This window comes from Mustelus asterias, chromosome 25 (genome assembly GCF_964213995.1).
Source record: "Mustelus asterias chromosome 25, sMusAst1.hap1.1, whole genome shotgun sequence".
NCBI classification, from domain to species: domain Eukaryota; kingdom Metazoa; phylum Chordata; class Chondrichthyes; order Carcharhiniformes; family Triakidae; genus Mustelus; species Mustelus asterias.
This window is the reverse complement of record NC_135825.1, coordinates 45,470,992-45,496,457: the sequence shown is the minus strand read 5'-3', so window position 1 is coordinate 45,496,457 and position 25,466 is coordinate 45,470,992. Positions and strand designations below refer to the sequence as shown.

The window sequence follows — 25,466 nt, the reverse complement described above, 5'->3', positions numbered from 1 at the left end:
AACAGGTAGGAGTCAGGCATGTGTGGCAGCAGGACAGCATCACATTGTGCTGCATAGCAAGTCATCATCACCCTCCATCATTCCACCCTGGTGTGATGCCATTCGGACCGATGGGGGGGCCGGTGGGAACTGTTCCCAGGTATGGTGGGCGGGGTGGGGGTAGCAGCCCCCAGACTGCAAGACAGCAAACATGTGAACCTTGCTGCAACGAGGGCATTGCTCACTGCCCTGCTGTACCCTCGCCAGCGCCGCCTGTTCTCTATTCTCTGGCTCCTCCTCTACATCCTCCTGGTGCTGCTCCTCAACCTCCCACTCTTGCTTCTTCTCCTCGCAGGAAGTCTCCCAGCTACTGTTCCACGTTGTGGAGCGCGCAGCAGACCACGATGTGGGAGACACTCAGGGGACCCCCAGTACAGTCAAGCAGACGAACCGCATCTTCAGGAATCCGATGCATCACTCGACAATGGACCAGGTGGCATCATGGGCCTTGTTGTAGGGGACCTCTGCCTCAGTCTCTGGTGTCATCAGCCAAATCCTCAGTGGGTATCCCTTGTCATTCTAGCAGCCTGGGCTGTTTCCTCAAATAGCTCTGGAATGTACAAACTCCAGGGCATAGCTGTCGTGCATGCTCCCTGGGTGTCACGCACACACATACATGATGTTCATCCTGCACATCATCTACAGTCCCTTGCACATGGGGCATGCCAGAGGTGGCAGTGAAGCCTGCAGCCTGGGCTTCCTATTGGGCCTGGCCCATGTCGAAGTGGATGTAATTGGTAGCCCAGGTGAATGGGGCATCTGACCTGGCAGACACACTTGTGCATTGATGGCTGCGAGATGCTGCCGATGTCCCTGCTGGATGCCTGGAAGGACCCAGAGGTGTAGACATAGAGGGCCGCGTAACGTTCAAAGAGCGAGTGATCTCCTGCTGCCAAGTCTGTGTGCCACACTGTCTCCTTACCTAGCTGGAGACAGTGACCACCACCCGCCACCCCCCCCCTCTCTCAACCACCCTCCTTCAGTAGCATCTGGACGTCTCCCTCATAAGTTGCTATAGTGATGGCAATCTCTGTGGCTGCCAATCTGAAATCCACATCTGCACTAGGGGGCCAGCCCAGCGGTGACAGAGTGGGAGACATATGTACTATGGTTGTCTCTCCCACGCCCCCTCACATCCCCAACCTGACACCAAGAGGTATGGGAAGGGTGAAAGATTTAAAGATTATTTATTATTGTCACAGGTGCATTACATTAACACTGCAATAAAGTTACTGTGAAAATCCCCTAGTCACCACACTCCGGCACCTGTTCGGGTATACCGAGGGAGAATTTAGCATGACCAATGTACCTAACCAGCACGTCTTTCGGACGGTGGGAGGAAACCCACAGATCCAGGAAAAATGTGCAGACTCTGCACAGACATTGACCCAAGCCAGGCATCGAACCCAGGTCCCTGGCGTTGTGAGGCAGCAGTGCTAACCACTGTGCCACCAAATAGGCTGTGTCAAACTCGCTAATGATATGGTAACGAAGTAAAAATCATTTATAATTGCAGATCACGCTGGATAAAAAATGGTCTGGGAGGATCGTAAATGGCCCAACGCAATTTTCATCTGCTCATATTTCCAGCCCTGCTATGCTACTTGACCAGCACAGCAGGATAGAAAAACCCAACCCATAAAATTCTGGCCCAAGAACAACAATTTATATTTTTATAGCAAATTTAACATGATGAATTATATTTAGGCACAAGAGCATCATAAACAAAAGTATGAGGCTCAGCCACTAAAGAAAATATTAAGTCAAATGATCAAAAGCTTTAGCAAAGAGGTAGGTTTTTAAGTAGGATCTTAGAGGAAAGTGAGGTGCAGAGGTTTCGGGAGAGTATTCCAGATCTTGGGGCATAGGCATCTGAAGGTTTGACCACCAATGATAGAGCAACTAAAATCAAGAATGCGTAAGGGACCAGAATTAGAGGAGCACAACATGTCTTGAAAGATTGTGGAGCTGGAGGAGAATGCAGACATAGGGAGGAGTGAGGCCATGGTGAGATTGGAAAACAAAGATGAGAATTTTAAAATCAAGGTGCTGTATGACTGGAAACCAATATAGTACAGGAGTGATAGGGAACAAGACTTGCTTCAGGCTAAGGCACGAGCAGCAGAATTTCAGACTATCTCAAGTTAATGGATAGTAGAATGTGGGAAGCCAGCCAGCAGTGTGTTGCAATGTAATCTGGAGTCTGGAAGTAATAAAGACATGAATGAGCAGCAGAAGAAGTGAGATAGGGGCAAAGTCGGGTGATGCTAAGTAAGTGGAAAAAAGGTGGTCTTAGCATGAAAGGGAGTTGGGATCAAATCTGACAACAAGGTGGTAACAATCTGGCTTAATTACAGAAATCTGCCAGGGAGAGGAAGCTACGGTATACAGTTTGGCAAGGGGTCCAAATACAATGGCTTCAGTCTTCCCAATACTTAATTGGAGGAAATTTCTGCTCAACTAGAAGTGGATATCGGGGCAAGATTCTCTGGCCTCCTAGCCATGTGTTTCCCGGTGGTGGAAAGTGCCATGCTGTTCGCTAGTGGTGAGATTTTCTGGGCCCGCCACTGTCAATGGGATTTCCCATTGCTGTCACCCCACGCCACTGCGAAACCCACAGGCAGAGGTGTGCTGTTGACGGAACCGAAGAATCCTGGTGGCGTGAACAGCCAGAGATTCCAGCCCAGGTATCCAGTCTGATAATCTGGCAACAGTGGAGGAGTTGAGAAAGGTCTGGGTGAGGCAGAACTAGGTGTTGTTAGTGTACATGTGAAAACTAATGCTATGCCTTTGGATGATGTCATTGAGGGACATGATATAAAGGAGAAATAGGAGAGTGCCATGGATAGATCCTTGGGAAACATATTTGTGACTTTGATAAGATCTGTTTCAGGACTGTGGCAGGAACAGAAACCAGATTAGAAGGATTCAATTATGGGTTTGGGAGATGACAACACTTGGGAGAGGAAAGAGAGGTTGGAGATGAGACAATACTTTGCAAGGATGGCGGGGTCAAGTGTTGGTTATTTTGAGAAGAGGGTGATGGCGACAAAATGAGAGGTACAACACCTGAAGAGGAAACTTTATTTCATCAGCTAATTTGGGGGCCAGGAGGGAAAATTGGGTGATCAGCAGTTTAAAGGGAATAAGGGAGAGGGAACACGATTTAATGAAGAGTAAATTGTGTTTGACTAATTTACTAAAAGTTCTTTGAAGATGTAACAAGCGAAATGGATAATGGGGTTCATGTAGGTGTGGTGTATCTGGACTTCCAGAAGGCATTTGATAAGGTGCTGCACAAAAGGTTAATGCACAATGCAAAATCCCATGGGGTTCGTCTATGTTAATGATTCGGATGCAGGGATAGGATCTACTACGAACTGCCAAGTTTGCAGAAAACACTAAAATAGATAGTTTAGATGAGTCAGCAAAATTTGGCAGATGGAATTTAATGTGAATTGTATGAGATTATCTACTTTGGTTGGAGGAATAAAAAGGCAACTTATTACTGAAATGGAGAGAAACGTCAAAATGCTTCGGTGCAGAGGGGTCTGGGTGTCCTTCTGCATGAATTGCAAGAAGTTAGAATGCAGGTGCAGAAGGTAATAAGGAAGGCAAATGGAAGTTTGGCATGGAATAGAGTACAAAAGAAAGGAAGTGCTGTTGCAACTGTTTATGACATTGTGAGACCGCATCTGGAGTACTGCTCACACTTGGTCCCGTCACTGAGGAAGAACGTAAATGCATTATAGGTGGTTCGGAGATGATTCACTAGATTGATTCCAGAGATGGAGGAGTTGCCTTTTGAACAGAGATTGAACAGTTTAGCCCTATACTCACTGGAGTTTAGAAGAATGAGAAGAGATCTAATTGAGGTAGACAAGATGTTAAAGGGGATTGACAGGGTAAACAGAGTGGATGATTCCCCTTGTTGGGCATTCTAGAATGGGAGGCCATCATTTTAAGCTAAGAGGAGGAATTACTTCACTGAAAGGGTTATGAATCTGTGGAATTCTCTACCCCAGAATGCAGTGGATGCTGGAACACTAAACAAATTTAGAGGAGGGGATATGTTATGACGGCCATAGGGGATCATCAATGGATCTTCCCATGGGCTTTGTGGAGTGAGCTGCCTTATTTAGCTAGCAAAGGCTCACCCAAAGTGAAGCAGTCAGCAGGGGTTTTTAAACCTGTTACTCTACCTGGATCAGTTGGAGGTCCTGAGGTAAAGACTACCGGACTGTAACTGTTTCCTTTCGTAGACAATAAAGGGTGTTGGTATGGGAAAATTGGCATTTGACTTAATTACTATAAGATAGATAGATTTTTAATTAGTAGTAGATTGAAGGGTTATGGGGAGCAGGCAGAAAGGTGGAGATGAGACGGAGATGAGATCAGCCATGATCGTATTGAATGCCGGAACAGGCTCGAAAGGCTGAATTGCCTACTTCTGATGTTCACCGGGACCTTGAATGAGCAAAACCAGGACGTCTGGCTATTGTACATTTAGTTTATTGACTACACACAGCCTTATTCCCATGATAATTTTCTTCCTTTCATCCCAGGTGTTCATTCAATCTTTTCAATTAAGTTAATAGGAGGTCAGATGAGGCTTAATATAAATTATCTGTTTTGTTTCACAGTAAAGTGGACATGCAAAGCATCAATTATGATCAGGACTCACTTAGTTCAGTCAGTGCAATCTACCTTTGTTTAACAAAACAAAATAGGAGACTCTTTGCATCTCCATACTGCACATGGACTCCAGTGGCTGCTATGCTCAACTTCAAGAAATCTACAGTCAGTCAATAAGCTTCCTTCCACCTAAGCAAAGGCTCACAACCTTCGGCAAGGCCCATCTAAAGTCTCTTTCTTCATTGCCCTCGCCAAATCCTGATTTTTTTCTGCAGAGGAATCAAACGTTTTCCAACATAATGGATATGTAACATAGCATATTAACTGTGTTTAGCATATTACCAACCTTACTTTTGCCTTTTCATAAAAACTAATTACATTGATTTGATGCGCGTTATCATACACGAGGCTTGATGCTCAGGAAATAAAGGCTTTTATTTGCTGTAACAAGGCAGCTACCAATTATATACAGATCCCAGACTGAGGGGTCCCAGCCAGAGCAGGGACCTTTATACCTCTCCCCGGAGGCGGAGCCCGACTGGGATGTACCACAATACTACAGTACAAAGGTGTAACAACCCCACCCTAACCCCAACAGCAACAAGTAGAACAACCCATCCCTAACCCAACAGCAACATATATACATACTTGTAGTACTGGCCAGACCCTGGCTCAGTACTATCCAGTGGGAACCAACGATGGTTCACCACATTCACCCCTCCTTTGAAAACAAAGGCCGGCGGGGTACAAAAACAGAATAATTTGTCATCAGTCTATAAGTTCAGACGGTCAGGGGGACCGCACCGTCGTTGTGACCTCCTCAATACCGGCGATGACACCGGAGTAGGCACTTGCGGTGGCGTTCTCCCCAAGGCGATGTCCAGCTGTTCCTCCACAGACTCACGGGCCGGTTGACCCTGAGGTGACGGTAATCCATGGAGTCCCGACACGCCCTGAAGTGGCGACCATCCTCTGGACTCAGGCAAGCTGTACACGGGAGTAAAAGGGTTAAGTAATGGTCCCGATGCTGCCCGCGCCGTGTCCGGGGGGGAAACAAGAGTTATGGGGTTTGTAACAGGGGGTATGGGAGCGACAGGGGTTGCTACGTCCCCTGCTGGCGCCAGGTCTCGGATCGAAACCGTGTCCTCTCGCCCGTCAGGGTATGCCACATATGCATACGGAGGGTTGGCGTGGAGGAGATGGACCTGTTCGACCAACGGGTCGGACTTGCGGGCCCTTACATGTCGCCGCAGGAGGACAGGTCCTGAGTACGTCAACCAAGACGGCAATGAGGTCCCCAAGGAAGACTTCTGAGGGAGTGAAAACATCCTCTCATGGGGAGTAGCGTTGGTTACCGTACACAGGAGTGAGCGAATAGAATGGAGCGCATCAGGGAGCACCTCTTGCCAACGGGAGACTGGAAGGCTTTTTGACTTCAACGCCAGTAAGACAGCCTTCCAGACTGTAGCATTCTCACGTTCCACCTGTCCGTTACCCCTAGGGTTGTAGCTCGTGGTTCTACTAGAAGCAATCCCGTATGCGAGCAGGTATTGCCTCAAGTCATCGCTCATGAACGACGAGCCCCTGTCGCTGTGAATGTAGCCGGGGTACCCGAACAGAGTAAAAAGATCACGGAATGCCTTGATAACCGTGGCAGCGGATGTATCAGAGCAGGGAACAACAAAAGGGAATCTAGAGTACTCGTCAATGATGTTGAGGAAGTACACATTCCGATCTGTTGAGGGAAGGGGGCCCTTAAAATCGACACTCAATCTCTCGAAGGGACGAGTGGCCTTGACTAAATGTGCCCGGTCAGGTCGGTAAAAGTGCGGTTTGCATTCCGCGCACACCTGACAGCTTCTTGTTATGGACCCGACGTCCTCCACCGAGTAGGGCAGATTGCGGGCTTTTATAAAGTGGTAGAGCCGAGTGACCCCAGGATGGCATAGGTCATTATGGAGAGCCTGCAAACGGTCCTCCTGTATACTGGCGCATGTTCCACACGAGAGGGCATCCGAGGGCTCATTGAGTTTCCCTGGACGATACATGATGTCATAGTTATAGGTGGAGAGTTCAATTCTCCACCGCAAGATCTTGTCATTCTTGATCTTGCTTCTAGTGTTATTAAACATGAACGCCACGGACCGCTGGTCCGTGATCAGGGTGAACCGTTTTACCACCAAGTAATGGCGCCAGTGCCTGACGGCCTCCACAATGGCCTGGGCCTCCTTTTCCACCGCTGAATGCCAAATTTCGGGGCCTTGGAGGGTGCGGGAAAAAAACGCGACAGGCCTGCCCGCCTGGTTAAGTGTGGCGGCCAGGGTGAAATCAGATGCATCGCTCTCCACCTGAAAGGGGATGGACTCATCAACCGCGTGCATCGTAGCTTTCACGATGTCAGCTTTTAATTTATCAAAGGCCAATCGGGCCTCTGGCATTAGGGGAAAAGTAGTGGACTTAATGAGCGGACGGGCTTTGTCCGCGTAATTGGGAACCCACTGCGCATAATAAGAGAAGAAGCCTAAGCATCTTCTCAGTGCTTTTGCACTAGTGGGCAGGGGAAGTTCAGAAAGGGGGCGCATACGGTCTGGATCAGGGCCAATGACCCCATTTTCCACCACGTATCCTAGGATGGCTAAACGACGCGTACGAAACACACACTTCTCCCTGTTGTAGGTCAGGTTCAGGCGAGATGCAGTGCGTAGGAAATTCAGGAGATTTGTGTTGTGGTCCTGCTGGTCATGGCCGCAGATGGTGACATTATCCAGGTACGGGAAGGTAGTCCGTTCTGGTCCACCATTCGGTCCATAGCATGCTGGAAGACCGAGACCCCATTGGTGACACCAAAGGGAACCCTGAGAAAGTGATACAAGCGACCATCCGCCTCAAAAGCCGTGTATTGTCGGTCCTCTGGGCGAATGGGGAGTTGGTGGTAGGCAGACTTGAGGTCTATGGTGGAGAACACCCGGTACTGCGCAATCTGATTGACCATGTCAGATATGCGCGGGAGGGGATACGCATCCAGCTGCGTGTATCGATTAATGGTCTGACTATAGTCAATGACCATCCGGGGTTTGTTCCCGCTCTTGACCACCACGACCTGCGCTCTCCACGGACTAGCGCTGGGTTGTATGATCCTTTTTTTGAGGAGCCGCTGAACCTCAGATCGAATGAAGATCCGATCCTCAGCGCTGTAACGCCTACTCTTAGTTGCAATGGGCTTGCAGCCTGGCACAAGATTCTGGAACAGGGAGGGTGTGGTGATCTTCAGCGTCGAGAGGCTACAGGCGGGGCGCGTTGGGCAATTTGGAGGCTGCTGTTCTCCCACTGAAAGTGAAGGGAGTGGCCCACCGTATTGTAGGGTTACACTCAAGTGGACCATGAAGTTTAGTCCGAGAAGTATTGGCGCCCAAAGGTGCAGGAACACTAGGAGCTTGAAACGCTCGTAAACTGTGCCTTGCACCGTTAAAGTTACCACGCAACTCCCTAGCACGGTGACAGACCGGGACCTTGATGCCATAGAAATTGTCTGTTTGACAGGTTGAATCCGGAGTCCACACCACTTCACAGCGTCTGGGTGGATAAAGCTCTCAGTGTTCCCGCTGTCAAACAGACAATAAATCAAGTGGTCATTTACCTGAATGTCCATCATAGATTTGTCAAGTCTATGAGGCTTGGCCTGGTCCAGGATGATCGATGCCACCGTTGGTTCATGAGCGCCACTGCAGGCAGCTGAAATTGACGAGGATGACCCCTGCTGGTCGTTCGCGGTCGGTGCCGACCAACATGGCCGCTCCCATAGGTCGCACGTAGGTGATGGCGCCAAACTCAGCGACCCCTGGTGGTCACACATCTCCGACTCCGTCGACCGTGATGGTGTCGTCCTGGCCTCGCACGTGGACGAAACCCTCGACGATTTCGACGATGAAGAACCGGGCTCTGAGGAATCGCAGGCCGCACTGCTGTTCCTAGATTTAGATCGGCACACTTTCGAATAGTGCCCCTTCTTACCGCAGGCGGAGCACAACACAGCTTTAGCGGGACACCGTTGCCGAGTATGGTTCGCTCCCCCACAGAAGTAACACCGCGGGCCGCCCGGAGCTGCTGCCGTCGTCTGGCCCGAGTGTGAGCACGCCATCATGCAGCATTTCGAACCCGAGGGACGAGGAGGGATTGGCGACTGCTCCTGCCACGTTGTCTCCACGTGGTCTTCAGGATACAATACTAGGCTTTTGGAGGCCGTCTCCAGCATCTCCGCTAGTTCTATTGCCTGGGTAAGGTCAAGGTTACCTTTCTCCAGTAGTTTGAGTCGAATGTACGACGATCCGACTCCCGCCACAAACGCATCTCGGGCGAGGTCGTTCATACTCTGCTCAGCCGACACAGCTTTGCAGTTACAGCCCCTGGCTAGCTGTCGGAGCTCGTTCGCGTATTCCTCCATCGTTTCGCCAGACTGCCGTCGAGTGGCTAAGAGGTAACGAGCGTGTATTACGTTAGGCGGTTTAATATAACGCTTCTTCAGAAGCTCGAGGGCCTTTGTGTAATCGGTGGCCGCACGGATCGCGAGGTAGACAGTGTCGCTTACCCTCGCATGGAGGACCTGGAGTCTGTCATCATCTGTGGTGACCGCTGCGGAGGCTGCCAGGTAGTCCTCGAAACACTTCAGCCAGTGGTCGAAGGTGTTAGAGGCGCCCACCGCACGTGGATCTAGTGTAAGGCGTTCAGGCTTCAGTATCTGCTCCATACTCTTTTTTTCTTCGACGAGAGTTTATTTACAGCAAATAAAATTGATGCGCGTTATCATACACGAGGCTTGATGCTCAGGAAATAAAGGCTTTTATTTGCTGTAACAAGGCAGCTACCAATTATATACACGATCCCAGACTGAGGGGTCCCAGCCAGAGCAGAGACCTTTATACCTCTCCCAGGAGGCGGAGCCCGACTGGGATGTACCACAATACTACAATACAAAGGTGTAACAACCCCACCCTAACCCCAACAGCAACAAGTAGAACAACCCATCCCTAACCCAACAGCAACATATATACATACTTGTAGTACTGGCCAGACCCTGGCTCAGTACTATCCAGTGGGAACCGACGATGGTTCACCACAATTGATAAACAGAAAATTACAAAAAAATATTTTTTTCAAATCCTTTCAGTAGAAAAATCATAAAATCCTGAAACATGTCAATCTGCCTTATTAAATGTCTCATTCCATTGTCTTTCTAGCAAAGGTTAGATCTTACCTGAAGTTCCAGTTGTTAAGATGGAATACAATGAACCTGTATAAGGTTGGGTGGCGTCAGTGCTGGTTGGTTGCCTACTTGTTACAGTGGATTCTGTCTGTGTTGGCTTCAGTACAGGCGTTGATATTGATGTTGAAACTTGATGCGTTGTATTAATTTGGCTTTCTGTGGTTGTTAAATCAAGTGCTGGAGTTGCAGAGGACTCAGGCATGTAGTGAACTGAGACACCGGGTGGTGTAGTTTGAACTGTTTTTTGTGACATAGGAGGCTGAGAATTATCAGGCACAGAAGCCTTCATTGAATTGGTTGACATGGCAACAATAGTCCCAGGGGCTAAGGTACTCATGTTGTTGCTTGTTGGGTTCTGTTTCAATGTGCTAAGTGACACTGTCTTTGCCTGATTGGATTCAGTTACAAAGTGGTCCTTAGAAGACCCAGTTTTATTAACATCTCCAGAAGAATTACCCTCATTGCTAAGGGAATTGGTAATGGCAGAAATATTTTGTCCTTTTGGATCAGCAGAGTTCACAGTTAAGACAACACATAGTGTAAATATAATGCAAAATGTAGTAGATTGAATCATGGGTCTCATTTCTCCCTTCTACAGCTTTTAAGTTGTAACTTTCTTCAATTTTCTAAGTTTACCCTGTAAAATATGAAGAATGAGTAATAGATTACACAAAATTTCCAGTACTTAGCTAAATGACAAAGCTGTACCAGTAAGAAATGAGTTAGTTATCTTATAGAAAATCTTAAGATATTCTTTTCATGCAAATTAAACTGCCTTTCATGGACCACCTTCATTAGAAAATATGGCATAAAGATTGCTGCAAATCTTAATTGTATTAAATCATAGTTAAAATAAACAAATTCCACATTTGAAATTAATTCTAATCAGAACTTAACATCCATACATGCTATTATTTTAAAGTTTATTTATTATTGTGACAAGTAGGCTTACATTAACACTGCATTGAAGTTACTGTGAAAATCCCTTAGTCGCCACACTCCAGCGCCTGTTCAGGTACACTGAGGGAGAAGTCAGCATGGCCAATGCACCTAACCAGCACGTCTTTGGACTGTGAGAGAAATTATGTGGAGATGCCGGCGTTGGACTGGGGTAAACACAGTAAGAAGTTTCACGACACCATCCTCTTGTGTGCGGAACTTGGCTATCAGTCTCTGTCTCAACCGGAATCTTGGGTTCATGTCACACTATCTGTAACCCCCACGACTTGCCTGGGCTTGCAAAATCTCACTAACTGTCCTGGCTGGAGACATTACACATCTCTAACCTGTGCTTAACCCTCTCTCCACTCACATTGTCTGTACCTTTAAGACTTGATTACCTGTAAAGACTCGCATTCCAACCATTATTTTGTAAATTGAGTTTGTGTCTTTATATGCCCCGTTTGTGAAGAGAACTCCCGCTCACCTGATGAAGGGGCAGCGCTCTGAAAACTAGTGGCTTGTGCTACCAAATAAACTTGTTGGACTTTAACCTGGTGTTGTGAGACTTCGTACTGTGTTTACCCCAATGCCGGCATCTCCACATCTGCGAGAGAAAACCAGAGAACCCGGAGAAAACCTATGCAGACATGGGGAGAATGTGAATTGAATCCAGGTCCCTGGTGCTGTGAGGCAGCAGTGCTAACCATTCTGCCACCATCTCGCCCCTACTGTGACAATAATGAAGATTATTTTGTCTTTAGTATAATGGAACTTTAAATTTGGTAAATTTACATCAGCAAGCTTGCTCTCTGGAACACCTGTATCAATTTTCTTCATTCTACGCGAGTGCTAGTCTTCAGGCCATTAATGTTCAAAATTGTTGCATGATAGGCATGATCAACTTAGCTAATGCAAATACCCCGCCTATCTGCCCAAAAATGCACCATTATTTTTATTCTGTGTAGTCTTCAGAGTTAATGTATGTGAATTTATCTTGATGATGTTGTTAAAACCCATTAGCTTGGTTAGTTAATGATTATCCTAATATTCCTGTTTGAGAATTAAAATTAAATACAGTTCAGCAGCAAGAATATTTATCATAAGGATACAGGTAGAATTGATCCACCGGAAACTGATATTTTCAATAACAGAGGAGTCTGAAGACTGGGAACAAGTGGTCTGATAGGGTATCTGCTGGCACAATTAAGGGGGAACGATCTTACCAGCTCGTCACACCAGTCGATCGGCATGGTGAGCCAGTAAGATCGCGAGAGAGGCAAAATCATCTGGGTTCACTTGCTTCTGGGCTTAATGGCTTCTTCAGTGGAGATCCTCACCAGCAAGGATCAGATATGGTCCCCAGGAATTGTGACCAGACATAGTGGCCTTGCTGGTGGGCATTCGCTGGTGGGACCAGTGGCCATGGAGGCCCCCTGGGTAGTCGAGGGCAGTGGGGAAGTGCCCCTTGGGCAGTGCCATCCCACCACTGCCCCACCGGGCACCCTGGCACTACCTACCAGGCACCAGACAGTGGCCAGGGGCAAGGCCCAAAAGGGGAGGCAGCACATGGGGAGCTGTGCACTCTGCAGTTGAGGCAGTGATCGACCTGTTTGCGGGGGGGGCGGGGGGGGGGGGGGGGGGGAGGTGAGACATCGCAGGGGAGACGATTTTGGTGGGAATGACAATCTTCCAATGTGCTATTATACTAGTGCATTGAGAGATCAGGTGCATGTGCAGTGGCACCCTCTAGCAGTCATCAGCCAGCTTCCTGGTGTGAATAGACTTCATCCACTCCCCCTTATAGCGAGAATCTCACTTTGCCTTATTTCTTTCTCCAAGTGGCATAAGATAGCGTCTGAGAGCTCACCCAAAAAATGGGTGTGGTTCTCTCCCATTTTCAGACTCATTTGGCACTTAGGATGTTTTTGATAATATTCCACCCCCCCCCCCAAGCCGTTTCTACATGCAGCACCACTGTTAAATCTCATCAACTCCAAACAACTCTTCAAACCATCAAGAACTTCCACAAACTCCAACAGAACCAGCAGAAACTAATCAACAACTAAACTGCAAGTTGTTGATGATCCCTTTAAATAGCACCAGTAGGGGTTCTTCTTGCACCCAAATGCATGTTCAGCTGTACATAATGAAGAAAGGGCACACGTTGGAGAAGCGGGTCAAAAATAGCAGTGCTGGTGTCTATCATAGCATTACACACTGACTGACATCACAATCTGCTTACTCTGTGTTTGCTTGTGTGTATGATGAAAATTTGATTTTGGTATCAAAATAGTATTCATAGCATTGAAACCACAGCCCAGCTAGAGAGCCCCATGTTTCCTTCGTTTGGCAAGGCCCATCCTATTTAGTGCCAGAGGTTGACAGTTGTCCATTTGCAGGCAGCACTGTTGGGGAGGTGGTAGATGTTAGAGGACCAAGATCAGTAAGGGACCTGGCTAAACTGAAGATGGTGGGATGGAGGATTCACAGACTAGAGGATGTGGGGGGAGTGGGGTCAGCAGCAGGCACATCTGGGTGGCCTTGCAGTAGGACCCCCTCCTAATGCTGGCTCTTGATCAGGCACTGAACGTTTTTAAAAGGAACGAGGAGACCCACCTCCCAGGTACGCACAAACAAGTGATTTTATTTTGAGCTCCCACATGGCAACAGCCCCCCACCCCCTGTGCACTGCTGGTTAAATTGGCAGTGGGATGGGAAGACTGTCTGTGAGCATTCCTGTCCCCAACTTTATTAGAACTGAGGCAAGGTGGTGGAGTACACATCCACCCGATTAAATGCTACCCCCACTCCCCTCCCTCCAAACCTGCCACAGGGGAGGGCATTAAATTCCACCCAATATTTCTCTCTATCATGTATCAAGAAAGAGAAAGGAGAGGATAGGGAAAAGGGGTGGCAATATTGATCAAAACTACTGTTATGGCATTGGAAATGGATGATGTAGTGAATGTTCAAAGATAAAATCTAATTGGTTAGAAATAAGACCCTCGTCAGACCCCACTTGGAGTACTGTGCTCAGTTTTGGTCGCCTCACTATAGGAAGGATGTGGAAAAGGTTGAAAGGGTGCAGAGGAGATTTACAAGGATGTTGCCTGGATTGAGTGGCATGCCTTATGAGGATAGGCTGAGGGAGCTTGGTCTTTTCTCCTTGGAGAGACGAAGGATGAGAGGAGACCTAATAGAGGTGTACAAGATGTTGAGAGGCATAGATCGGGTGGACTCTGAGGCTTTTTCCCAGGGTGGAAATGTCTGCTACGAGAGGACACAGGTTTAAGGTGCTGGGGGGTAGGTACAGGGGAGATGTTAGGTGTAAGTTTTTCACACAGAGGGTGGTGGGCGAGTGGAATCGGCTGCCGTCAGTGGTGGTGGAGACGAACTCAATAGGGTCTTTTAAGAGACTCCTGGATGAGTACATGGTGCTTAATAGGATGGAGGGTTATAGGTAGGTCGAGAAGGTAGGGATGTGTTCGGCATAACTTGTGGGCCGAAGGGCCTGTTTGTGTTGTAGTTTTTCTATGTTTCTAATTGAGGAGCTATTTCATGCTGCGTGTCAACTATAGACCACAAAATAGTGAGGAGTCAGAGGAACCAATTTGTAGGCAAATGGACAAATGAACACAAGATCTTTAAAGTAGAGATCATGGGGGCTTCAGTTAACCTAATAAAGACTGGGCAAGTAACAGTGTAAGGAGCAAAAGAGGGGAATAATCTCTGAAATGTGTGCAAGAAATCTCCCTTTATCAATGTTTTTCCAAAGCAATAAAGAAGGCAACAGTGCTGGGTCTAGTTCTGGGGAACAATTTGGGGCAAGTGGAACACATCCCAGTGGGAGAGCATTTGGGAAACAGTGAGCAGATGATGAGGTTTAAGAGTAGTTTTGGAAATTGACAAGAAAAAAACCCAGCAAACATTCAACTGGACAAGTACTAATTTTGAGTTTAAAAGCAGTATAACAGTACGTGAGCAAAGAGAGGCCTTCCACAAGGAGATCGTTCAGATACAGACTAGACAGATTCCTTAGAAGGGGAAAGGAAGGGCAGCTAAAGTCAAATGACTAAAAATATATAAAGATTAAAATGAAAGAAAGAAAGGAAGTCTCTGATAAATGTTAAAAATCAAGCTGAAAAGTACAGGGGTTGAGTTGGAGCAGGGAATAAATGGAGCAAAAAGCATGTGATACTAGATTAGTGGATGATATGAAAAAGATCCCAAAAGCATTTCAAATAAATATAATTAAATCGTCATCAAAGGAAAATGCAGGCAATTAGAGATTTAAAAGGAGATCGCCTTGTGGAGACAAAGAGCATGGTTGAGGGACAAAATAAGTCATTTGTATCTGTCATCACCAAAGAAGAGGATGCTACCAGACTGTTCCAATAAAGGAGGAGGTAGTAACAATATTGCGTAGGATAAAAATAAATAAAAAGGGGGTAGTTAAAAGATTGATTAAAAGTAGAAAAGTTACCTGCTCTAGATGGAATACATCCTCAGTTGCTGAGGGAAGTAAGGGGAGGAATTATAGGAGCTCTGACCACAATGTTAATTGTATATCAATTGTGTTCAATTATATTCAGGTGGAAGGCATTAATTATAGTTTCACTTAAGCACATATAAAGAGACACTTGTTAAAATTGGTGTGGTTGAGTTAAAAAGGTGTATGCTTCTGGTGTTTCACCTTGTAAGTAAAGTGGTAAAGTTTGGCCCCAGTATCTTACTTCACCAACTGGCTTTCTGCAATATAACAACAATCTGCCAATCCTCCCTTGATATGGGAGTGCTGCCAGAGAACTGGAGAATTGCAAATGTTACATCCTTGTTCAAACTGATAGCCCAATAGGACCCCTACAAGGCAAAAAGAGGCCATTTGGCCCATCAAGTCTGCACTCACTCTCTGAAAGAGCATCCCAGCCCATCCTTCCCCAACCCCATTGCCCCTTGCATTACCATGACTGATCTACCTAACCTGCACATCTTTGGACTATGGGAGGTAACCAGAGTAAACCCATGCAGACGCAGGGAGAACATGCAAACTCCACACAGTAACCCAAGGCTGGAATCAAACCTGGGTCCCTGGTGCTGTAGGGCTGCAGTGCTAACCACTGTGTCAATGTGGTAGGAAAACCTGTCGAGACAATAAACAGTAACAGCATTAATGGCCATTTGGTAACATATGGGCTAATAAATGAAATGTAGCATAAAAAAAGATAATTTTGGACTGAATTGAATCTTTTGATGAAGTATTGGGTAGATGAGTGTAACATGGTTGTATATATGGACTTCCAGGAGGTGTTTGATAAGACACCACATAATAGTATTGTTAGGAAAATTGAAGCCATAGGATTAAAAGGACATTAGCTGAATGGACACTAGATTATCTAAGGGATAGAGAGCAATGAGTAGTAGCAGACTCTTGTTTTTTCAGATTGGGAGGTGACACCTGGGGTGAGTTGTAAGTACACCGTTCCTTTTGATATTTATTAATGGTCTGGATGTGTCAATGCAGATGATAATTTCAGAATTTGTGGACTTTAGGAGGGTTTCAATTGGTGAAATGGTAGACATGTAGCAAATGAAATTTAATGCAAAGAAGTGTGAAGTGACACACTTCAGTCAGAAGAATGGGAAGAAGCAATATAACCAAATGATAGAGGATGCAGGAACTCATAGACCTTAAGGTATATTTATAAAAGTCTTTGAAGCTGGCAGAAGAAATGCCTGCAAACATACAGGATCCTTGGCTTTCAGTACAAAAGTTATGCTATACTTTTCCGAGTGATAACAAGTTGCATCCTATTTATTTTCTACTGGGGAATTTGCCCTACCTAGCTTGTGTAATAATTAACTCCAAATCATAATAGAGAATAAAAGAGCTGGCTTCACTTGAGGCTTGTTTTGCCTGTGGCAAGTATCATGCAGCCCAGCCCGTAACAGCTGTTTCCAGGCAACTGAAGATCTGATGAGTCAGTGTTGGGTCTTTTTACTAGGTGTGTCTGACCTCATTTTCCGAGTATCATGCATGTGAAAGTTTGCTATTTCTATCCATTCAATTGGTAAGATACAAACGATGTAATTATTGTCAGCAATTGCTTGTACAAGTGTATGGTTTAGTAGTTAATTATTATCTCATACTGAAATAAAAACAGAAAGCAGGTTCTGCTTTACCCATTTCACTTCTCCTGAACTCATCTTCTGTTTCTAGTCCCTTTTTGCCTTGCCCAACAGGTATGAATCTATTGATCTGCAGCAAAGACAAATATTCCACAAACGCCTAGAAATCATCTGTAAGTGTATTGTTCTCTCTCCAGTCACAAATTACCATGCAAGGTGAACAAGTCCATAGCAACTGTTTTGTTTTTCAACTCGTTAAACCTTAGGTTCAGTATCAGGGCCAGTGTGGTAAGCTGACCTGGCACCATCTGTCTGAGTGTTTCTTTATCGTCCCAATGTCTAAGTAAATATAGAGAGTCCAGTGGTTAACTAGAGAACGTTTTGTCATGGTGCTGCAGCTCATTGTAATATATTGCAACCATCAAGTAACCTCGTCTTTTGAAGGAAAATTAATTCATACACTTATAAATCAACAACCATTTAACATTAAATACAAACAATATATTCACAGGAATTATTATTGTTCACTGCAAAAGGCAGAATAATAATATAATAAACATGAATTTTATCCCTGAGTTAAAGCAAATACACTTTTGGAGCCACAGATACCTCTGCTGCTTTAAGGCTTACTGGTTAGCTATGTGCAGCCAACAAAATAGAAACCATCATTTGGAATCCCTGGGCCATAATCTCCAGCCCTTCCCACTCGTAGGATCTTCTGGTTCCCCCGAAATCAACCCCCGCATGAGGAATATTAATTGCCATCAACTTTGCTGGCAGATGGCGAGCTGCCACAGAGGGACTGGAGAATTCCACCCCTTATGTCCCTGCTTGTCATTTCCGCAAAGAACTCTGATAAATTAGTTAAGCGTGATTTCCCTTTTACAAAACCTTGTTGATTTTGTCTGAATCATTATGTCAGGAAATTTTAAATTTCCTGACATAATCTCCTTAATAATGGATTCTAGCCATTATAGACAATAATGCTTAACACTTTTTACTCCACTGTCCCTGATTTTTAGAGGTGCTGCATGTATAGTTAAACACCATAGGCTTCCAAATGAAACATTAGTTAATTTCTTCAAAGTAAGCTAGAGAATATATCTTATAAATTCAAACAAACTCCGTGCAACGGTTTGCCTGTTAGCAATTCATATCAGAAATTTGAATGCATGTAATATCTACCCTTAGGGCTGAAGTTATGTGTCCAGCACGGTGGCACAGTGGTTAACACTGCTGCCTCACAGCGCAAGGAACACAGGTTCGATTCCCGGCTTGGGTCATTGTCTGTGTGGAGTTTGCATGTTCTCCCCGTATCTGCGTGGGTTTCCTCCGGGTGCTCCGGTTTCCTCCCACATTCCAAAAATGTGCAGGTTAGGTGGATTGGCCATGCTAAATTGCCCCTTAGTGTCAGGGGGACTAGCATGGGATTATGGTGTGATTGTGGTCGGTGCAGATTTGATGGGCTGAATGGCCCCCTTCTGCACTGTAGGATTCTATGATTCCAAGGACTTTCCTATGCCTTATGACATGGATGTGGTTGAACATGTTGTTGCCTCCCAAAGCTATGCCCATCTTTCTAAGAATGAATCCCGCTGATCAGGTTTCCAAGGCTGACAAGTCCCCAGGACGCGATGGTCTGAATCTTAGGGTCTTAAAAAAAATGGCTGCATTGATAGTAGAGGTATTGGTTGTAATCTTCCAAAATTCCTTAGATTCTAGAAGGGTCCCTGCAGATCAGAAAATAGCAAATGTAACACCTTTATTCAAGAAAGAAGGGAGATGAAAGCAGGAAACTATAGGCCAGTTAGCCTGACATCGGTCAGAAGGAAATGGCTAGAATCCATTATTAAGGAGATTATGTCAGGGAATTTAAAATTTCCTGACATAATGATTCAGGCAAAATCAACAAGGTTTTGTGAAAGGGAAATCACGTTTAATTAATTTATCAGAGTTCTTTGCGGAAATGACAAGCAGGGACATAAGGGGTGGAATTCTCCAGTCCCTCTGTGGCAGCTCGCCATCTGCCAGCAAAGTTGATGGCAATTAATATTCCTCATGCGGGGGTTGACTTCGGGGGTCCAGAAGATCCTACGAGTGGAAAGGGCTGGAGAACTCCACCAAGGAGTCTGTAAAGGGACATAGGTCCAGTAAGTGGGCAAAAATATGAGGTTTTCCACTTTGCCAGGAAGAATAGAAAAGCAGCATTTTATTTAAGTAGAGAGGGAGGCAATGGCCTAGTGGTATTATTGCTAAGACTATGAATCCAGAAACTCAGCTAATGTTCTGGGGACCCCGGTTCAAATCTCACCATGGTAGATGGTGGAATTTCAATTCAATAAAAAGTATCTGGAATTAAGAATCTACTGATGACCATAAAATCATTGTCGATTGTCAGAAAACCCCATCTGGTTCACCAATGTCCTTTTAGGGAAGGAAATCTGCCATCATTACCTGGTCTGGCCTACATCTGACTCCAGAGCCACAACAATGTGGTTGACTCTCAACTTCCCTCTGAAATGGTCTAGCATGCCACTCAGTTCAAGGGCAATTAAGGATGGGCAATAAATGCTGGCCAGCCAATGACACCCATGTCTCATAAATGAATAAAAAAAAGATAGGAGAACTCTTGAGGTACAGATGGACCAAATGTCCTGGTACATGATTCAGAAAAAATGAGTATGCAGGTACAGCAAGTGATGAGGGAGGCTAATGGAATTTTGTTGTTTATTGCAAGGGGAATGAAATACAAAAGCAGGAATGTTTCACTACAGTTGTACACATTGGTGAAACCAAATCTAGAATACTGTGTACAATTTTGGTATCCTTATTTAAGAAAGGATATCAATGCATAAGAAGCAATTGAGTGAAGGTTAATTTGATTGATACCTGAGATGGAGGTACGTTATAAGGAGAGATTGGACAAACTGGGCCTGTGTCCTTCAGAGTTTAGAAAAATGAGAGGTGATCTTACTGAAATATATAAGAGCCTGAGGGAACTTGACAGGGTGGATGCTGAAAGGATGTTTCCTCTTGTGGGAGAGATTAGAACTAGGGGTTTCAAAATTGGAGGTATTCATTTAAAACAGAAATAAGAAGAAATTTTTTCTCTCAGAGGGTTGTAAATCTTTGGAAATCTCTTGCCCGGAGAGTGGTGGAGGCAAATCTATTTTTAAGATAGAGGTAGATAGATTCTTGATCAACAGTGGAGTTAAAAATTTATCGGGGATAAACGGATCTTATTGAATAGCAGAGAGACGGCTCGAGATGCTGAATGATGTCACCATATTCCATTCCCCTTGTGATAAATGTCAACATTCCATTTACTTTCTTAATCAATTGTACCTGAATACTAATTTATTGAGATTCATGGACCAGGACATTAATCTATATTGAGTTCTCCGATCTCTTTCTATTTAAATGGAATGCTGTTTTGCTATTCATCTATTCCTACCCCTAATCCATATGCTCATATGCATGTTCATATGACATGGAAGAAGAGACTGAATGTATGGTAGCTAAATTTGCTGATGACACCCAGATAGCTATAAAAGTAGGTTGTCAAGCAAAGGTGAAGAACCAACAAAGGGATAGAGATAAGTTAAATGAATGGGCAAAAATTTGGCAGATGGCGTATAATTTGGCAAAATGTGAAGTTGCCCACTTCAGCAAGATGAATAGCAAAACAGCATTCCATTTAAATAGAAAGAGATTGGAGAACTCAGTACAGAATAATGTCCTGGTCCATGAATCTCAATAAATTAGTATTCAGGTACAACAAGGGCCAGTGTGATCTCCTGGACTCGTTTCGATCGCCACAGGGGGTCAGAGAGGAATTTCCCAGATTTTATTTTCCCCATATTGGCCCTGGGGTTTTCACTCTGGGTTTTCGCCTCTCCCTGGAGATCACATGGTCTGGAATGGGGGGGTGGGGGTGAGTTAATAGGTTGTGATGAACAAAGCATCGTAGCTGTGAGGGACAGCTCGGTGGATAGGATATTAGGATGTAGATAGGCTGGAAAATTGGGCGGGGATCCTGGATTCAGGATTCAATCCTGGACCGGGGAGCGGCGCGGGCTTGGAGGGCCGAGGGGCCTGTTCCTGTGCTGTATTGTTCTTTGTTCTTAACAAGTGATTGTGAAAGCAAATGGAATGTTGACATTTATCACAAGGGGAATGGAATATGGTGACATCATTCAAAAATACAACATTAGGTTCCAGGTCGGCACTGCTGCCACACAGAGCCAGGGACCCAGGTTCAATTCCAGCCTCAGGTGACAGTCTGTGTGGAGTTTGCATGTTCTCCCTGTATTTGCATGGGCTTCCTCCAGGTGCTCTGGTTTCATCCCACAGTCCAAAGATGTGCAGGTTAGGTGGATTGGCCATGCTAAATTGCCCCTTAGTGTTAGGGGGATTAGCGGGGTAAATATGGAGTTACACGAATAGTGCCTGGGTGGGATTGTTGTTGGTGCATGCTCGATGGGCCAAATGGCCTCCTTCTGCACTATAGGGATTCTATGATAAAAGTAGGGGAATTTTACAGCAGAATTTTTACTGGGCATTGGTGAGACCACATCTAGAGTACTGAATATAGTTTTGATCTCCTTATTTGAAAAAAGATATAATTGCATTAGAAGCAATTCAGAGAAGGTTCAATTCATTCCTGAGATGAAAGGCATATTATCCGAAGAAAAGTTGAATAGTTTGGACATTTACCCAATGGAGTTTAGAAGAATGAGAGGCGATATTATGAAACATGTAAGATTCTGAGGGGATTTGATTGGATGATTACCAGGTGGATGTTTCCTCCTGAAGGGGAGACCAGAACCAGGGGGCAGATTTTAAGATGGAGATGAGGAGATTTTCTTTCCCTAAGTTTGTGGAATTCTATTCAGCAGAGAGCAATGGAGGCTGTGTTAGATAGATTTTTAATGCACAAGGGAGTTAAGGATTATGGGGAGTGGGCAAGAAACTGTGATCTTATTGAATAGCAGAGCATGCTCGAAATGTCAAAAGGCCAATTTCTGTTCTTAGATCCTATATTCCTATGTAGTCCCACCCCTACCATGTCACTGAAATGATCCTAATCAATGTTAAAAACTTATTTGTCTGTGACTGGTGTACTATCTCTTCTCATCCTTTAGGCCTGTTTGCAACCTTTGGCATGATTGACCACACCAATCTTCTCCAATGCCTTCCCTCCACTCTGTTGCTGTGGTGGGACTGTCTTTGCCTGGTTCAACTCTAACCTATCCCACCATAGCCAGATCCAGAGGATTTACAATAGCTTCTCTTCACACCCTTGCACTGTTATCACTAGAGACCCTAAAGTATGTACCTTTGGTTGCTCCTCATTTTCATCGATATGAACAAGTAAAACAAAATGCCACTCATAGATAACATTATTCAAAAATACATTAGGTTCCACATATCCAGCTCTATCAATCTAACTGTCACCATTGTCAATCCCTTCACTGCCTCTGTGTTAAACTACCTATCTAACATCCAGTCCTGCATGAGCTGCGATCTACCTCTGGCCTCTCCTTTAAGATGCTCTTTAAGACCTATGGGCGCAATCTTATGACCTTGTCCTGCCTAACCTTTGGTGAGGCAAAGTGGTGAGGTCAGGCAAGAGGCAAAAGATGTGAAACAAGCCCGGTTTCTCGCCTCCCCGATTGTGCCGGCCCAAATTTGCCCCAGAAAAGGCGCAAAGCCGATTTAAATATTTATGACATAATTTAAATGTCATTAGCGAGTCCCGGACATATCGTCCGGGCTCACTTGACTTTACCTGCTCGCCGGTTGAGATTTGCACCAGCGAGAATCATAGTTAGTCTCCACCAGTGAGAGACCAGACATGATGGCCTTGCCGGGGGATCAGAGGCCATTGAAGCCCCCGGGTGGTCTGGGGCAGGGTCAACCTGGTATTGCCTCTCCGGCACCCTGGCACTGCCTGCCTGACACAATGGCAGTGCCCACCAGGCATCCTGGCAGTTTCCACCTGCCACCCTGGCCCTGCCCACTGGGCACCATAACTGTGCCATGGGCAGTGCCAAGGGGGTGGAGCAGGGTGAAGCCAGGGTGGGGGTGGGGCTATAACATGGGAGGAGGAAAGGGGTGGAAGAGATGCAGATGGGGGCTATCAGCAACAGGAACAGGGAACTCTGCAGATGGGAGCAATCAACGGAGGGGGGGGGGAGCTCTGCAGACAGGGGTGATTGGCGTGGAGAAAGGGGAACTCTGCAGATGGAGCAGTGAACGGGGGGAGCTCTGCAGATGGAGTGGGAATCAGTGGGAGGAAGGGGGAACTCAGCAAATGGGGGGGGGCGATCGGCAGGGGGAGTTGGGAACTCTGCAGATGAACAGAGGGGTGCTCTGCAGAGGGGGATGATTAATGAGGGGAAGGGAGGAGCTCAGCAGATGGAGGAGCCGATTGACAGAAGGAATTGGGAACTCTGCAGATGAGGGCAATCGGCGGTGGGGGGGGGGGGGGGGGGGGGGGAACGATGACTGTGGGATGGGTGGAGGGACTGGCAGGAGATCTCCCAGTACATTGGGAGATTGGGCACCTGTGCAATGGAACCCCAAGAGCTCAGCAGCCAGTTTAACCAATGACCTCAGGCTCTACCCCCACTGTTCCCCCACCCCTGCACTTTCCTGGCACTTTTCTTGCACCAAGTGCCATAGATTGCGATTCACACCTTGCCCAAAAACCCAGCGCGATTCTCTCCTGTTTTCTCATTTGTTCAGCGCTTTGAATTTTTTTCTTAAGATCGTACCCTATATCTTTCACCAAGGTTTAGATCAGCTGTCTTAATGTCTCTTTCTTTGCGTTAGTTACTGGAGCCTTTGGCCTATATATCACTCTCTTAGATGTTGGAATTGGGTAAAATAGCAGCTGTGACCAAAATTTGGTTTTACAACGGCAAGTATTCCATGGACTGCAAGTAACAATTAGTTTGGAGAGAAATGGGAAAGTCAGAGGGTCACAAAAAATATTCAACTTAAATTAATCACTAATCTTCATTGTGCAGAGTTGTGAAATATAGCTTCCAACAATTGCACAATTTTTTTTTACAATATGTAAAGGTAGTTTACTGTGTTGTTTATACTGAATGTAAGATCAATTGACAAAATGATTCATGACTGCTAATGCCCCAGTTTGTAGTAGTCACGGTAACTCACATTTTCAAGTCTTGAGTCATGCTGTGACTTGCTCTGGGTGTGTGTGGTTTGAAGACAAGCCCATTTTTTTCAATAATACCACACGCATTACAATTACAAGAAATCAAAGTGCCTCCACTGATACACAGCATGAAGCTCCTGGATGTCCATCAGCAGTTTTCCTCTTTCTGAGGAAACTGTTGAATCATTGGCCATTAAAATTGTAGATACTGTGCTTCAACTATCAAACATTTATTTCAATAACTAGACGCAACTACATCAAAAGTACACAGATGATGCAATTATATATTGATCTGTAGTTCAGTACTTAAAATAAAGTTTGTCAACTGAATGTACTGCTTAGGTTCTAAGAGAAAAAATCAATTAAAATGATAAAAGACGAGTTGCACTTCCTTATTTCAAAACGTGGTCTATAATTGGACACCCCTAATCATTTCTTACAATGTTTTGGCATTCCATTTAGTAATAGTTTTATTTGGAGCTAAATTCAAAGACCTGTGTCTTGATTTTTCTTGTAAATTATTAACTGATTTCTAACGATATTGTCCGTATTGAGGAGAACAGTGCGACACGCTGTTCAGAATGAGAGTGTGAGGCCGAGTAATATCCCAGTTGTGTCAATGGGAAACCCTAGGAACAATCAGCTAAAATCACTTTACAAACTGACCTTCAAAGCTTTCAACAAGACTGATTAGCACGTTATTTGTAAATATTTCCAACTCCCCTCCCCCAGTCCGTACCAGATCTACCAACACTACCGAACAGGCCAAAGAAATGTGAACGCTGCATCGTGAACTTTTTAAGCCACAGAAATTTTAATTTGCAAGTCTTTTATTCTAGTATAACCCTCACTAGTTATCGAACAGCCTACTTGTCTTTTATGGTCACACCCTTAAAAGGTAAATAGGCAGTCACTTGTTACCTATAATTGCCCATTGATCTAAAAGTTGAAATAAGTTCCACAGCAATCTCACCTCAATTACAAAGCTGGTGGTGTTTCAGACAATCCTCTGCTGCCCAGTTTAGTTGATTTTATGAAGTGTTAAAGTTGCTGAAGAAAGATGTACCTATGACGACTGTAAACCACACTACCTGGTCTCACTGCGAGAGTTACTAACAAGTTCTGCCTTGCTGTCATTTCCGGGGCATTTCATTGTTCTCACTTCCCAGAGGTTACGAGAAAGAGAGAGAGGGAGGGAGGGGAGTAAATGAGAACTGATCCTACGTAACCAGGAGGGAGGGCCATGGAATTTGATGTGTTTCACCACGGCAACTGCTG

General features: G+C 45.4%; 1 long non-coding RNA gene across 1 annotated transcript in view; it reads right to left on the bottom strand.

Annotated features, from left to right (window-relative positions):
* The window catches only part of LOC144511942 (uncharacterized), a 46,294-nt gene extending 20,983 nt beyond the window's left edge, over positions 1-25,311 (bottom strand). The window contains exons 1-2 of the long non-coding RNA XR_013500932.1: positions 25,162-25,311; positions 9,926-10,571 (exon numbers count right to left, since the gene is read on the bottom strand). This is a non-coding gene — a long non-coding RNA (uncharacterized LOC144511942). The remainder of the gene's footprint in view (positions 1-9,925; positions 10,572-25,161) is intronic.
* Positions 25,312-25,466: the final 155 nt, after the last annotated feature.